This window comes from Melozone crissalis, unplaced genomic scaffold (genome assembly GCF_028551555.1).
Source record: "Melozone crissalis strain CALT ecotype California unplaced genomic scaffold, PUWL_Pcris_2 ptg000027l_1, whole genome shotgun sequence".
Taxonomy (NCBI): domain Eukaryota; kingdom Metazoa; phylum Chordata; class Aves; order Passeriformes; family Passerellidae; genus Melozone; species Melozone crissalis.
The window spans coordinates 51,624,918-51,640,485 of record NW_026535805.1 but is presented as its reverse complement, the minus strand read 5'-3'; the positions used below and the strand labels follow the sequence as shown (position 1 = coordinate 51,640,485).

The 15,568-nt window shown below is 45.4% G+C and overlaps 1 protein-coding gene across 1 annotated transcript in view; it reads left to right on the top strand.

The window, feature by feature from the left end:
* FOXO3 (forkhead box O3) overlaps positions 1–7,696 on the top strand; it is an 87,320-nt gene extending 79,624 nt beyond the window's left edge. Inside the window, exon 3 of the mRNA XM_054279758.1 lies at positions 3,531–7,696. The gene's annotated coding sequence lies outside the window, so the exon portion shown is untranslated. The remainder of the gene's footprint in view (positions 1–3,530) is intronic.
* The last annotated feature ends 7,872 nt before the right edge of the window (positions 7,697–15,568 follow it).

Genomic DNA, 15,568 nt, shown 5'->3' with positions numbered 1-15,568 from the left:
TTGTAACCACACAAAATCAAGTCTTGCTTTTTGAGCCTTCCCCCACTTTGGAGTAGAAGCTCAGTTGCTAGAAGCGATGACAAATTGGAGGGCAGAGGCACCAGAACGAATGCACATCTGTCACTAAAGGACACAAGTTTCCTTGAAAATGTTTGCATCCCAAGTGTCTAGACAGTAAAAGTAGTTACTGGGATTTCCTGTCCCTGGAGAGTTGGTGCAAAGTGGTACCCAGGGAGAGTGCTTGTTTTACAGACCTCTAAAGGGTGATACTTTCCAAGATGAGATCCACTGAACAAGCCTTCCAGCCAAATCAGGAGATCCATGTTAGGCTGCCATAGAGAGTAGCGGTGTGTTGGCAGTGCAGATTCTTGTACCATAATTGTGTAAAGGAGCACACAGCTTTTCTTCCAGCAGAAAACTTCATGTGCTGGTGGCTGTGCTGGCTCACTGATAATCCAGGGCACGTTATCTCCCCAGGGCCCTGCTCTGGGGAGCATCACCACGTCACCTTTCTGTTCTGAAGAAATTTCCAGTGCTTCATAATTGGCCCCACTGGGGATCAAAGGGAGAAATCAGCAGGTGGCAGATGTTTCTTCAGAGCTGCTCGATGGTGCACAAGCTGGCATGGGGCTTGGGAGTCCAGTTAAGTTGTGCAATGATGGGAGACAGAGGTGAAGAAATGTTGTTGCTGGAGGGAGATCAGAACTGGTCAGCTTGGCCACAGAGTAAAATGAGAGTAGCATTTGTAACTGGTCAGTAGCAAGGTAGAGGATGGGAGAGCAGAGAATAGGACAGAAGAAAGGGGCATCTCATCTCCTGCATGACTGTTTGCAAAGCTTTTAGCAGGACCTGTTCCAACAGGACAAGGGCAATGGTTTTAAACCAGAAGAGGGTAGATTTAGAAAAAATAAGAGGAAAGCGTTTTTTTACAATGAGGGTGGTAAAACACCACAACAGATTGCCCAGTGAGGTGGTGGATGACCCATCCCTGAAACTGCTCCAGGCCAGCTTGGATAGGGCTCTGAGCAAACTGATCTAGTTGAAGATGTTGTTGCTTACTTCAGGGGGATTGGACTAGACAATCTATAAGGTCCCTGCCAGCCCAAACCATTGTATGACTCTGTGATAAATGAAGGCATAACTGGAGTACTTGTTTCCCTGCCTTGATACAGTTTTCATCGCTGTGGGGTAGCTGGCTGCTAACTCAGGGTAAATAGGCTTTTTGTGGTGAGACAGAAAGCAAGACTGTGTGAGTCTGTTACAGATGTTAACAGGGTAATTTGAAGGCAGGCAGGTTAAGACTTTGATCTAGCTCTTTTCATTTTTAATCCGTTTGCAAAGTCCATGTAAGCAGAGGTAGGAAAATGGAACATAGTTTGGTTTTGTTATGTGATGCACACCTCAGCTGTGCATCTGTCTCCAAAATGTTGGCACTGTCTGAAGTACAGATCCCACAAGAAAAAATATTTGGTAGTGCCACTTCCACAAAAGATGCTCAGCTTAACCCATCCTCCAGGTTTTTTTTCTCATCACTTGGTTTCATAGTATAATGCTTCGCATAGATTTTTAATTTAAACATTAAGCAGTACTCTGGTGCTTTATTGGGAGTTTCTGTACTCTTTTTCTTTTAATCAATAGCTTTATTCAAAGTCAGCAAGACTTCTCACATGTGCCACAGTTAAGTCCATGATCAACATAACTGGCAGCTGCCTGAGAGGGAGCTGACTTGCTGGGCTGTGGCATTTGGGACACGAGCCTTGCCTTCAGAGGGTGTTGTGCTTTGGGAAGTCGCTCATTTCCAGCCCCCTCTGGTGCTCAGGCTTTAAGAAGTAGAGAAATGGGCTTGCACTTGCTTGAGCTGCTTGTGAGCCACTGGCCAGGTTTTACTGGGGGCTGCCAGGCCTGTCTGGGTATCTCCTGCTGACCTTGTTACGGCCATCGGGGCACACCAAATGGAGTCACTGGCAGGCAGTCACATTAACGAGCGGCCAGCCTTAGTTTGCCCTTTGAAAATGAAGAAATCAATATGTTGATCCAGTCAGAAATCCCTTTATTCACAAAACAGTCTACCCCAAACCCCTCCACATAATTAAGGCTAAAGCCAAATTTTGTTTGGGTGAAATGTACAATCTGTCTGCTCCCTAAGCTGTGCTGAATGAAGTTCTCCCCTAATGGCGCAGGGAGCAGCTGTCACACTGTTGCTTTAATAACCATGAGACAAAATGATTAAATTTCCATCAATCATTTAGCATTATCAGAATAGGTCATTTTAATAAATTGTTATCATAGGATCAGTGCCTGGCACCTTAGACAGGAGACAGTTTGAGTGATCCTCCTTGCAGGAGATGCCCGTCCTGGTTAAAGCAGCAGTTCCACTAAATCCACCATTTTTCATGAGGATGCCTGCTAGCAGGGTCTTTTCAAAGTAAAGACATTCCTGTAGTCAACTCAATGGCTTTTTGGTTTCAGCCAGTGTCCCCTTGTTCTTGCACTGTATAAAAAAATCATCAATCTTTCGTCTTGGGGAAAATCCTCAAAAGGTAGTAAGTGTGAGGTGTGAGGGGACTAAACCCTGTTTTCAGAAGCCATTTCAGAGCCAGAAACTACATGTCCAGCAATACTGATGTCTACCAAGTGAACTTTCTGAAAATGTGAGAGGATTTCATGGGAATGTTTAAATGTACATACTTTCCAAAACTCTATGTGGTGTTTGCCTATATCTCTAAGCCACTGAATACCTTTAAAACTCTGTCCCCTTGCCCCCCTTGGTTGAAATGTTCATCTGTTTTCAGTGTTTTACCTACTTACCGTGTTTCTTCATAGTCATCTCAGTGCTGTATCCAAGGTGTCTTCCCCATGCTTCTCTCTCCTCAGAGAAGTTTCTTGGCTAGAGAATGAGATAGACCCTAACCCAGTTTTTAAAGCCAGCTGGACCCTGTCTGTTGCTGGTGTATTGTGTGAGCAGGAAAATGGAAAACCCCAAAGTCCACACTGAAATTTGTGACTCCGTACTGTTTGTTTTAAGCATCCTCTTCATCTGTCCTTCAGGGGTGGTGGTGGATGTCAAACACTTACAGAAGCTTTATTCAGCTTTTTGGTGATGCTGAGAAAAGGTGATTGTGAAAAATGGAGAAAAGCTGGAAGATCCTTCATTGCTTCTACCTGGAAATATGTTTAACAAATCTACAGTGCACTGGGTTTCTGTAAATCAGACTTGACCATCATTTTTCATCAGAGAAAGGGTTTTTCTGTCCTGTTTGGGAGCAGCTAAGCCATCAAAGAAACACATGAACTTTGGCAAGGGAAAAGTATTTTCAGGCAGAGTCATCTTATTCCTTGCTATATGTTTGAAGTTCCTGGGTGCAAACATACCTGAAATGTTCCTCAGTGTAAGCTGTTGTTTTGTTTGGATGTTTGCTTGGTTGCCTTTTTTGTTGTGGTGGGTTTTTTGTTGTTGTTGTTTTGGGGTTTTTGTTTTTGTTTTTCTACATGCAGTAATCTCACTGTCTTTTTTTCTTCTTCTTCTCCAGGCCCTCAAACTGACACGAGATGTAGAGAGAGAACCCTTTGCCAAATCTGCTGTCAGCAAGTGGACAGTGATACTGTTTACAGCTTACGACCTTTGTGAACCCTGCATTATTTTCCTAATGAAGCAGACTGTTAATAGGCCCCTTACTGGAGTGAAGAATCTACTTTTTTTCCTCCCTCTTTTTCTTTTTTTTTCTTTTTTTGTTGAAAATTGAACTCATTCTGAAGTATGCAAAATCTTCCTTTTCTGGGATGGCCAAGCACCTGCTGTGGAGACAATGTTCAGCACCATCCTGTTGAGAACACACTGTGTAGCCTTTACACTAGTAACTTGTCAATGAGTATGTGGTGTTTCAATATATTAATGGTTTATGGGATGTTTTAAGTTGGCTTTTCTTTTTGGAGGTTTTCCCTATCTGCCCACCCTCCCCCTCCTACAGCCTCCAGTTTTATTTCTGTAGATTTTGAACCATTTTTGCTTTCTCTCCCTGGGGAATCTGAGGCACTGTGCACATGAATGGCAATGACTGTAACCCAGCACCGCTCAGGTGTCAGGGTTTTCTGAAGGTACAGCGTTTGTCAGTCCTGTCAGCCAGCTGGATTCCAGAGAGGGGATGTGCGTGCCCTGCTTGTTTGTTGGGTTGGTTGGTTTGTTTCTCTCTTATTCTTTCCTTAAGTTTAATGGTACACCCCTGTTTTCCGTAAGGGTCAGCCCAGAGCTGGTTGCAAAGCAGGGGAAGCTGGTGGGTGCCTCTTGGCTCATAAGGACAGACTGACAGCGGGTGCCACTGCCCTCACAGGCACCGAGGCAGGAGCCCCTCTCCTGCCCACTGGAGCAGGCTCCCCTCCTGCCTTAGGTTAGCAAAGCTGCCCTCACTGCTCTGGGGAGCTGGTGAGGAGTTGCAGGCTGAGCTGCCCCACGAGGTGGATGTAGTCACCTGTAGAGATGTGTTTGGAAGGACTTAAAGGAAACCGAGCGGCTGGGCGTCGGCAGGTGACTTGCAGTGACAATGAGGAGCTGAGGCACAGATCACTGCAGAGTGTGTTATGGCATTAGTGATCCTGTTTATTTTTGTTGTTGTTGTTGTTTTGGACATATCCTTGATTATTTTTTCCTTCTCATTATGTATAATCCATTGTGGCAGAAGAAGCAGGAGTGGGAATGGCACAGTATCATGCAAATGGCTTTTCATACGAGCATAGATTGTAGCAGGATAAATGACACTGAAAGACAAGGCAGTTTTATATATTTTGCTTCTAAGATTTTCTTTTGTAAAATGGATAATAATTAATAATAATAATGAATAAAAGGTATGGTGCTGTATAGATCCTCTCTATAATCTGGAAAGTTTGATTACTTTTTATTAGTATCTGGGGGAGGGAGGGATACAAAAAAAGAGGGGAAAACACCAGTGGTACATAGGAATTTGGTATGAAGAGGTTCTGAATAGGACAGTGTATACATAATTCTCCAAAGCGATATATGAAGTTTTTTTTTCCTTTGCATTAAAGCATTATGCATATAAATATATAAATATATTTTATTATGTACAGAAATGGATCATTATGCATGGATGTTAGGAAAACAAAACTAGCATTTTAACCCAAGGTCTCAGTGCATGAGTTCCCACCGACCCGTGTCCCATGCAATGTGGAGTGACTCCCTCTCGCCACTGCCACCACACGTGCACAGTCATGCACCAACACTCACATGCATTCGTGGGCCCTTCCTCACTCCTTACCTTCCAGGTCCCTGAGGTGATTTTGGTGAAACAATGGCTCCTAGTGTGATGGAAGTTTTGGTTTTTACCGTAGCCCCCATGCTGTTCTCTCATAAAGATGCACCTCTTGGTTTCTCCCCCCAGTTACGACTGCGTAGGCTCTGTGCAGTTGTGGGTAGCATAGCCCTGTAGCATATCAACTCTTTCAAGCAGCCAAGGGTTTATCATTTGCCTTTTAAAAAAACTTCTCTTTTCTTTTTACACTGAGGGGTTCTATTTGTTAGCATGTGGCCTAGTTCATTACATTCATTGGAGCTGGCTGGTGCACATTGCTCATGTCTATCAGCAACCAGCTTCCCAGGATGCTTGTGTGGCACATCTGGGCACCCTGCTTACCCGAGTCCAGTTGCAGGCACCTTGTACTGAAATTGGTCAAGAGTTCATCACTGGCCTCCCCTGAGTGTGTGCCATTCGCCCTTATCTTCCTGGTACACCCCAAAATGTGAGTGTATGCTGAAGGACTTCCCTCTGGTGTTTCTTTTGCTGAGGCTTCTCTGCAGCTGCTGCCCTGAGGCTGGACTTGTGCCCCAGCCCCATGTTCTGGCTGTCAGCAGAGCTCACTCAGTGGCTCCCCGTGCTGAGGTGCAGCTTTTGATCCCTACACAGATGAGCCTCCAGTGAGACCGTGGTGCTGCCCAAAGACCCATTGTCACTGACAGATCAGTAAAGCCTCACTCGATGGTATGGCCAAAGTCAGCAAACCCCATAATTTATTTTTTTCTTAATTCAGATTCAGTTCTTGTCAAAGGCAAGGGAAGGCCTGTTGAAAACTTGAATGAAAAGGCTGCAAATTCTGCTCTGTTCCAGCAACTTAGCCTGCTTGGGTTCAGAGGAACTGCTTTCCACTGGCAGAAATGAGAGATGAAGTGATGGCCTGCTCTGTTCAGAAAATGGAGAAAAAACACTTGGTTTAGAGACAGCCCATCAATGGCAGAAAAGGTTTTTTAGAAGAAACAATAAAAGCATTAGTGGCTGAAAGGCTTAGCCTGCCTCCCAGCAGTGTCAAGGGGAGCATTTCCATTGGCATGGCTGGGACAGCTTGGGCCCCTGCTTTGGAGAACATCCCAGCACTCACTGAAGAGGGATGGACCTGGCCAGTCTCTTCAGTTTGGTTTGGTTTCTATTGCTCAGTTTTGGGGCCAAAATTTTCAAGCAGCAGTGCCTGGTATCAGGCACCAGACGTTGGGGACTCCAGTGTGGCCTCAGGGGACGAGCTGCTCTGCCCTCATGGCTTCCTGAAGGATGGGGAGGGGACAGGTCCCCCCAGGCCCAGGGGAAGGTCATCGCCCTCTTCACCTGCTGGGGTGCCCAGCAAAGGCCCTGTACTCCAGAGGTGCTAGGTAAATCTCCCTGAATTCAAAGGGCCAGTTATTAAGGTGTCAAATTAAGCCTTGAATAGTTAGTTTGAGGAACTTACATTTTGAAAATTTGGCCTTTGAGTCTTTGAACATGTTTATGCCTAGGAGTTGTCCTTGTGAAATCATGTCAAACAGATGAAGGTCAAGGTCACAATTACATGGTTGGCTTTTCGACACTTGGACTAAACAAAAGGTCTAAAAAGGTGTTATTTATGCAGTTTCTAGTCACAGGTTGGGGCTTGATTTAATGATTTTGTAAAAGAAATTTTCTTTGAACAATAATCAGGTAGTTAAACACTGCTTAACTCCAGAAATTTTTGTGCCACTGCTTAAAAAAGTTACCTTTTAGGTCATGTATTTCTCCAAAATTATATCATTGCTTGGCAATTGGTGTCCTGTAAGTGTTTCAAGTACACAGTATACCTTTGGAATTGCCAACAGATGCGAAGGGGGACCAGATACATTTCGTAACTATGGGTTGGGAAAAATGGATTGTACATTTGGCTTCACATGTTTAACTTTTTTTTTAAAAAGTTGCATGATTGGAAAAAATATGTATACAGTATCTGTAAAACTGTTTTATCTGTTTCTGTTTCAAGCCATGTAAATTGGAAGAATATTAAATCCACAGCCTTATCGCGCATGGCCGTCTTTACATACCGAAGAGCTGAACAGTTTATACTTTTCATTTGGGCTATCTTGTACTTTCATTTGAAAGCAGACACTCTCACGTTGCAGTCTTACTGAGGATTTTATATTTTAAAAAAAAAACACAAAAAACCAAAAAAAAAAGGAAAACAAAGAAAAAAGATGCTGCCCTGGAGGAATATATTACCTTACTACTCAGAGGTTGGAAGGAAGTTTGTTTTGGAGCAAAACCTGCCCCTTTTCAAATGAAGTAGAGACGCAGTGCTTACTCCACTTGGTGTTAGTAGATATTGCCTTGTGTATTCCATTTTAAATTGTAATCTAGTTTGTAAAAGAGATGGTGACGCATGTAAATAAAGCATAATGGATCTCTGCATTGCACATTTGCCTTTGCTCTGTTTTATTGTGTCACAGACAGACGTGTGTTTACACAGGACCTGGAGAAGGGGTGACTTTCAAGCAGCAAGTGAAAATGGCTGGTGGGGCACTTGTGGCTGGGCAGGGGTCCCCAGCCTGCATCCCCTAATGTCTGTCAATGCGTATTGACATGGGCCTCGGCCCTTCAATCCTTCAGCCAAGCCAGGTGGTGGTCAGATAACCCCCAGGAGGATCATTTACTGCTGCTAAAAATCACAAGGTTCTCTTGAATCTGGGGATGGAGGGGGGTTGTCCCCAGGGGTGGGAGCTGCACTGTGCAGCTGCAGACCAGCTCGCCTGACCTGGGAGAGAACCAGTCCGACCGCAGGCCTGTCCAGAGAAGGGTTACACTCCCCACCAGGGGCTGGCTGGGTTTCAAACTGTCTTTGAAAAATGCCTGGAGTACTTGAAACCACTCGTTTGGGATTTGGGATAATAAAACCAGCAGCCTGACTCAGCAGAAAGTTATACTGAGGGCTCTGGCTGAGGCCATGGGGAGCGTGCTCAGAAATTAGAGACATGTCAACAAAAAAACTCTTCTCCCAACCTGATGGGAAGCCAGAGATGTATATGGTCTTTTTGAGTCGTTTTTCAGGAGGAAATGATGTTTTCAAGAAAGAAAATCTCACAGGAGGGAGAGGGTTTTCATTACTCCAGGAGGACAAACCGTGATGTTGTCCGTGCAGAGCCCACAGGAGCGCTACACTGAAGTACTGCAGCAATAAAGAGCAGCTTGGGGATATCCCTTGTTAAACACAGCAAGAACTGTTCAGGTTTTGCTCTAACTAGAGACAGCCTGGAACATCACAAGATCTAGACGGAGTAAATAGCCTTTGAGCAGAAGAAAGTGTGCATTAAACTTGCCAGAGTGAGAGTGCACTTGTCCTGCAGCAGCTACAGCTTCCCCTCACAAACAGGGCTGGTTTTTTTTTTTTACAAGGCTTCTCCAACAAGGCTCTGCCAGGGAAGGACCCAGATGCCCATGGCATTGCCCCGCTGATTTTTGGGACACTGATATTGTGACTGTTTGGCCTAGTGAGGTGCCAAGTCAAAGGGACTCAGCTTTAACCTGAATTTAGGCAGGGATGGCCACAGCAATGAAGACGAGCTGATCAGCTCCTGAGCAAGTTTAGTGCTAAGCCTACTTGGGTCTATTGTGCAATGCCTCAGCTGTGACCTTCAGTTCACACGGCCTTGGAATAGATCATTCTTATCTTTCACAGTACTTTCAAAATAAGTCCAAACATTTTAAAACTTCTCCAAGTTGTCCCAGAAGGCAAAAGACTTTTCAAGTGGCTGCTGAGGCTGGTGAGGCAACAGAGAGCTATTTTAGGAGCTCCCCACCACATTTGCTGAGTCATGAGTTCAGCCAGACCAGGGAAAACAGTATTTTACAGCTCTTGTTTGGTTACTGCTGCCAAGGAAGTTTGGGGTGCTTTCAAGAAGGCTGAGATAAGTAAATCTGGGAGGCTACCTCCTTTCCTGGTTGGAGCCATCATGGCTGGAATCTCACCCTTCAAAAGGAAGTCTTCCTGGATGAAGTGGAGCCCAAGCCAGATGGAGTAGATACTGCTCTTGCTGGTACACACATTCATCCCACTGCCAGCAGCTTCTGGGCTGTTTCATGGCATTTCTCTTTGCCCAACCCAGCCACAGAGCTTTTTTTCCCACTGGGTCTGCCTGTGGATTTTTTAAAAATGAAAATGTATTTATCACATAAGTACAAAGCATAGAAAACAAACAAAAAAACAAGTAAGCTTTAATTATTTTTTTAAACTGTGATTTAAATCTTTGAACAACTTTGGAATTATCTGACAAATTTCAGAATCTCCAGATGGGAATTTTTATTTTTGCACCTGGATTTTCTTTGCATACTCATGACATGAGCAGTTTTGCATATGTCAAAACATTTACTTGCTAGAACAAAGCATCTCCTGCTTTTATTTTTTGATGGTTTGATTACATACCAAGGACCTGATTTAATCTAGAAAATGAGATAAAATGTCCCAATTCAGTAGGAGCAGCTGGCATAAATGAGGTTAACTGTTGTAACATTCTTTTAATGTTACATTATGCCATGCAGGTTTAAAGATGCCTTTGTCCTATGAGTGACATGGTGATATGGGGGGAAAACTGTAAAATACATGACATCTCATAAAAATATTTCCAACTTCCAAGACAAATATAATGCTGATCAGGAGTCTTTTCCCTCAGTTTTCACTCTTTTTGAGGAAATACCCTAAAACTTTGTTTTTGCTGGAATTTAAAGCACAGAGCAATTCCCACATGTTGCCTTTCCCTGGGGATCCGCCATCCAGCAGCGCTCTCTGCAATGGGCATTGAGGGAAATGCTGCTGCTGGCACCTGTGCACCCTGGCACCACAGAATGCAGACTTTGGCTCTACTTCATGCTCTGAGGGCCACTGTAAACCCTGAATTGTCCCATGGCTGGTGCAGCGAGGTCCAGTGCAGGAGGATGGGAAGGACATCAGTGGCAGCGAACACAGCAGGTGCCAGCACCTTGCTCTGGTGTGTGATAACCTCTCTAAGATTCACCTGCTGCATGGACAGTGGTTCCTTCTGCTGTTCCCAAACACCTTGGAAAAGGATGGCATTGGTTAGAAAGTGCTAGTCAAGAACTACAGGTGTACTCTTCCTCTGGCCTCCAAAGCAAAAGATGGAGAAAACGTGTGCATTGGCAGAGTCACCTCAGAGGTGACCCTGGAGAGCAGCAGAGGAAGCTGCTCCTGACACCTTCCCCTCCAGGAGGGAGAGGTCCAGCCATTCCAAGCCTCTGCTGTGATGACTGGCCTAGTGTTTGTCTTGGATTTGTTGTTTCAGAAGAAAATTCATACTTCACCAGCATTTTATCTTAAATCTCTCAGGCTTCTCTCACTTAAGGTTAACCAGGCTTGTACACCATTAACTAATTCATGGATGAGTGTCCTGGAGAAAAGTCACTGCTTAGCAAGCAATAAAGCAATTCATAAAAGACATACAATAAAAAAACAAAGTCCTTTTACTCATTAAATTAAACCCATTGTCATTCACACTTCTCTGGAGAGTCATATTTGCAATATCAAATTGTGTTATCAACCTCAGTGTGCATCTGTTAGTCAGAATTTATGGCGAGGCTGCCTCATTTATACAGAAGTTTTTGCCATGCGCTGTCACTCAGCCTAGTAGACTCCCTTGGAAAAGCCACAACTGAAGCTAAAATTCTGCTCTGCCATAGCAGTTATAAAATTATAGTGGCTTCCAGAGCTGGATCCAAGTCTCTTCCTGAGGAAGGCAGCTATCTTTGAGTGTCCTCTCTGAAGCCTCTGGAGAAGGTATCACAGGGGAGGTGAGGCATGGATGTGGATGTGGAGGGGATGGCAGTGGAGCTGTGTTTGCTCTGCAGTCTGGGTACAGTGGCTGTCACCACAAGGCCAGCACCAATCAAGTTACACGGACAGGAGAGGTCATGGGGAAGTTTCCTTGGGGTAGCACAAATGCAAAGCCTCTCCTCCCTTCTCCTCCCCCATAACAAGCACTTCAGGGTGAGCCCATTTCACTCAGTTTTTCACCAGAGGATGTCAAGGTGAGAAGTTGCCTGCAGAAGGTGCCCTGAATTGCTGGGTCCTGGGGGACATGGCTGCATTTCCAGCCTCTTAAATCTCCTACCAGAACATCTCTGCTTTTCCACTATGTCTTCACCTTCCCTTGCCAAAGCTTTGCTCCCTTATTAAGAAAGGGCCTCTGGGATGACAAGATGATGTTGCTGTTAGCAGGAGACTCTCAAGGATTGGTTTTCCCCCACAAAGAGATGTTGAAGGAGCAGAGGGGTGGGCAGCTCCCACCTCACAGATCTCATGGACCATGCATCCAAGGGGGCTTCTCCTTGGGTGCAGAGAAAATGTCAAGAGATGTGAGCACATGGGAGTGAAAAACAAAGTGGAAAGGGTTTCATAAAATGCTACTCTTTAAATGATACAATGCCATGGGGGCATCTGAGCCACTTTTTCATTCCCTTTAGTCATTCTTCAATCCATATCTAAAGTCACCCGTGATTTTCGTTGCTGTCAGCAATGATCTTCCTATCTTTTAATCTTCATGAATCTTTTTTGGAAATAAATATTTTTTTCTCTTTTTTTTCCTTTTTTTCATTCTATGACTTTTTTACATTCTCTGTTTTTCTAAGGCCCATTGTTATAATGTTTGTTGGGTCAATTATGTATGCTGTGGACATGATTTTTTGTTTTTTTGAGGCGTTGATTTAAGCAACTAGGCCAGGTTACACAGTTAGCTGGTAAGAACTCATTGCCAGCACAAGTCACACCATTCCAGCTACACTAGGAAGAAACACTCCTTGTGTTGCTGCTTCAAACTACACCTGAGTCTGAAGACAAAGTTTGCTTCTCTGTCTGCATCAGCCACACTTTCCTAACACAGGCTAAACCCTGAACATTGCTTCACTTGGAATAGCAAAGTTTGCAGCCAGTGTGGTCTGGTGGCTGTATTCACAGGTCTGCTAAGGTAAGGAGAGGTAGAGCTGAGAGTACAAATGGTTTGTGGGCCTCTTACCAGATATGGCAGCTCAAAGGGACCCCAGCCCAAGACTTCAAGCAAATTCCTACAGACAAATAAATGGCAAAGAAATGAATGCCTTGCTGCCTTGCTCTTTTAGGAAGTGTCTCTCTTTGTTCATGCTCTGCCAAGTTTTTCTGTGAGAAATTAATATTGTGAATAACTTTGAACAGTTCAGGTGCAGCCTTGAACAACCAGCTGCAGAGCTGACAGTGGTGTCTGCTCTCTGGCAGTGCTGGCACGTGTGACCTGCAATGCTTCCCTGGGTCATAATCTGCAAAATAAGATTGAAAAACTTTGATTCTCTCTATTTCAGTGAGTCAAGAATCTGCAAACTTTTCCAGCTGAAGGTTATCAGAATTTGATGCTGATCACGTCATCCATAAGCTAACAAAAGGCTTACCTGTTTCTTTTCCTCAATAACTGACAGCCCTCTCTAGGCACATGTTCAACATATCAAGACTAATTTAAAGGTCAAATTTACCATATGGGGAGATCAGGTGAGCTCATGGTTGAGGAAAGACCATCTAAAAGTGACTTGTCTAATATCTGCACTCACACACACACATACACACACACAAACACACACACACACACACACAGACACAGACACAAACACACACACACACACACACACACACACAGATACTCTCAGAGGTCACACACACATTTCTTTTCCGTCTAGCCTTGTCTCAGACATGACCCATGTGCCAGAGTATCAGGATAAATCTGTACTAGAGATGTAAGATGTGGGCCAAATCTGCCACCTTAAACACAAGGTAATGATAACAGTCTGACAAAAGAAATGTTTGAAGAAAGAGATGGAGTAGAATTACATTGTTCTGATCCCTCTTATCTGAAACCTGAATTATGGACAAACTTCTGAAGTACTTTGGTTTAAAGCAGTTACTCCCAAATTTTCAGGGCCATTATGGGATGCAGACTCTCATGCTGGGAAGCAATGACCAGTCCCTACATTCTGAGGATTTCTTCACCATGTCCCACAAACTTTTTGGCCAGTTGACAATTTTCAGCCCCTCTACCTTCCACCTGGCAGAAAAACCACAGGTGCTTGAACAGAGAAGAGGAATTTGGAGATAGCAACTGCTTTTTCACCAAGACACTTAACTATTGGCTTGCTTGTGTGCATTTCTAAAAGTAGGACTTGTGTGCTATCTCTCCTCCCAGGTGTCCCTTCTATCCTCCTCCTATGAGCCTAATCTTGTGCCACACTTGTCCCCTGGTCCTCCTGCCACCTGCCCCACCCAGCCTTGGCTGGATGCCGTGGATGTGGAGCCCTGGAAACCCAAAAGCTGGCAGGAGGCTCTGAGTGCTGGTGCAGGTCAGGCAGCCCAGCAGCAGCTGGAGGACACTGCCCAGCGCCCAGCACTGCCCAGGCGCAGAATGGGCACGGCCACCACGGGCCAGCATGAGGAGCTGGCAGGGAAAATCAGCCAGGTGAGGTTCAGCAGACAAAAGAGGAAAGAGACCAGCTACCAAATGCCAAGTGGGGCACGAGCAGCAGCCCTGGAAAAAAGGGCAGTGGGCAGTAAGGAGGTGGAAGCAGTCTGAGCTCCTGCTGTGGAATTGTGGCACTGGGGCCTCCTCAGATGTTTAAGCCAGGCTGAAGAGGAGCAAGAATGAGCAGGGGCAGTGGGAATGGGGACCAATGGGAGAAGGCTGATGTTATGTGTTAGAACAAGTTGAGGGGACACAAAATACCTTTTTATTTTTTAAGTAATTTTCTTCATTACTTCATGAAGAAAATTACTTAAAACCCCCCACCCTTCATACCCACTAAGGAGAGGACACAGCCATGTTTCATCTACAGGAAATTTAGGTTATGTTCTCTTAGCTATGAAGATAATTAACACATTTCCTAGAGGTGTGGACTTTTCTTCATTAAGGGTGTTTTTTGGGAACAAAATGTTTGCCTGGATTTTCCACGGCCCTGCCTCAGAGCAGGAGGATCTCCTGAGGTCCCTTCTAACCTCACGCTCCTATGACTTGTCTTAAAGCGGCTTTAAAGCAAGACAAAAAAATTTTAAAAAGCACAGAGGCTTCTGTCCTTTCCTACCTAAGGCACAGGTCTCTGTGTACCGTAGAAAACTGTTATCTTTTCTGCTGGTTGGACTGTAGCAATGTTGTCCCACTGTGCTGACACGAGGCAAGGCGTGTCCCCCACCCCAGGGAGGTGTTGGTGTAGCACAGTCATGGAATCACAGAACCTGCTGAGCTGGAAGGGACCCTTCAGCATCACGGAGTCTGACTCCTTCTGGAGTATAAATACAGGTGAAAATATAGATATTCCTGCAGTGGGTCAGGTTTGTTCCAGAGGTGGCCTGCTTTCCCTGCTGAGGGCATGTGTTGGCGTTCCAGCAGGGACAATGGGCCAGACCAGGAAAAGGTGCAAGCAGCAAAGCCCCACTGACTGTGGGCAGCAGGCCTGAGTGGGCAGGGACATGTCAGGGAGAGGCAGCTTTCGGTGAGCACCAGCTTATCAGAAAATCCAGGCCCTGGTGAGAGATGCAGCCTGAAACCTTTTGGGGTGTCCCCTGTCACTGTTGTCAGGCCACCAAGGCAAGTGTTTGGGAGGGTGTCTGTCTGAGACAGGGGGACCCAGACAGTCCGTAATGGAAAAGTGGGCAAAGTTCTGGTGTCTGAGCAGGCAAACTATGCCAGAGGAGAAGAAGATGCTCATGGCAGCAGCAGCCTCCTCTCCTGCTGGCAAACATGAGTGATGGCTGCCTCCATGCCCAGCAGTAACCTCACCAAACAAGGCCCAGCAAAGTCAGCCAGCAAACGGTACCAGACTTGGGCTGCCAGACAGAGAAAACAACCCCCTGCCTGTGTGATGTTTACATTAGAAGTTTATTTTACAGTTCATTTCACAATCCGTTTCTCCTCTCCCTTTGCTGGGAGGTGATTTATGGTGCTGCAGATCCTATCTGCCTGCCCTGCCCAGGGCACAGACCTGGGGAGAAACCTGCCAGGGCTCTGTCCTTGTCCTTGCTGCTCTCTCCTCTACAACTGCCCTTGCCTATGAGTAGAACTAGAGCAGTTCCTCCCAAATAATGATGAATTAGTCTCTTGCTCCCTTGTGCTGGTGTTGGTGTTTGGGGGTGGGCAGCTCAGGGGCTCTGGGGAGAATGAGCAAACAAGCAAATGTGAGCTTCCCTCTGGCTGCCTGCCCTCCTGGTCCCATGGTGGGGTGCTGAGGACTCCTGCCATGCTGTGGGACTGCAGACCCTGTGTCCCCAGGTGAGG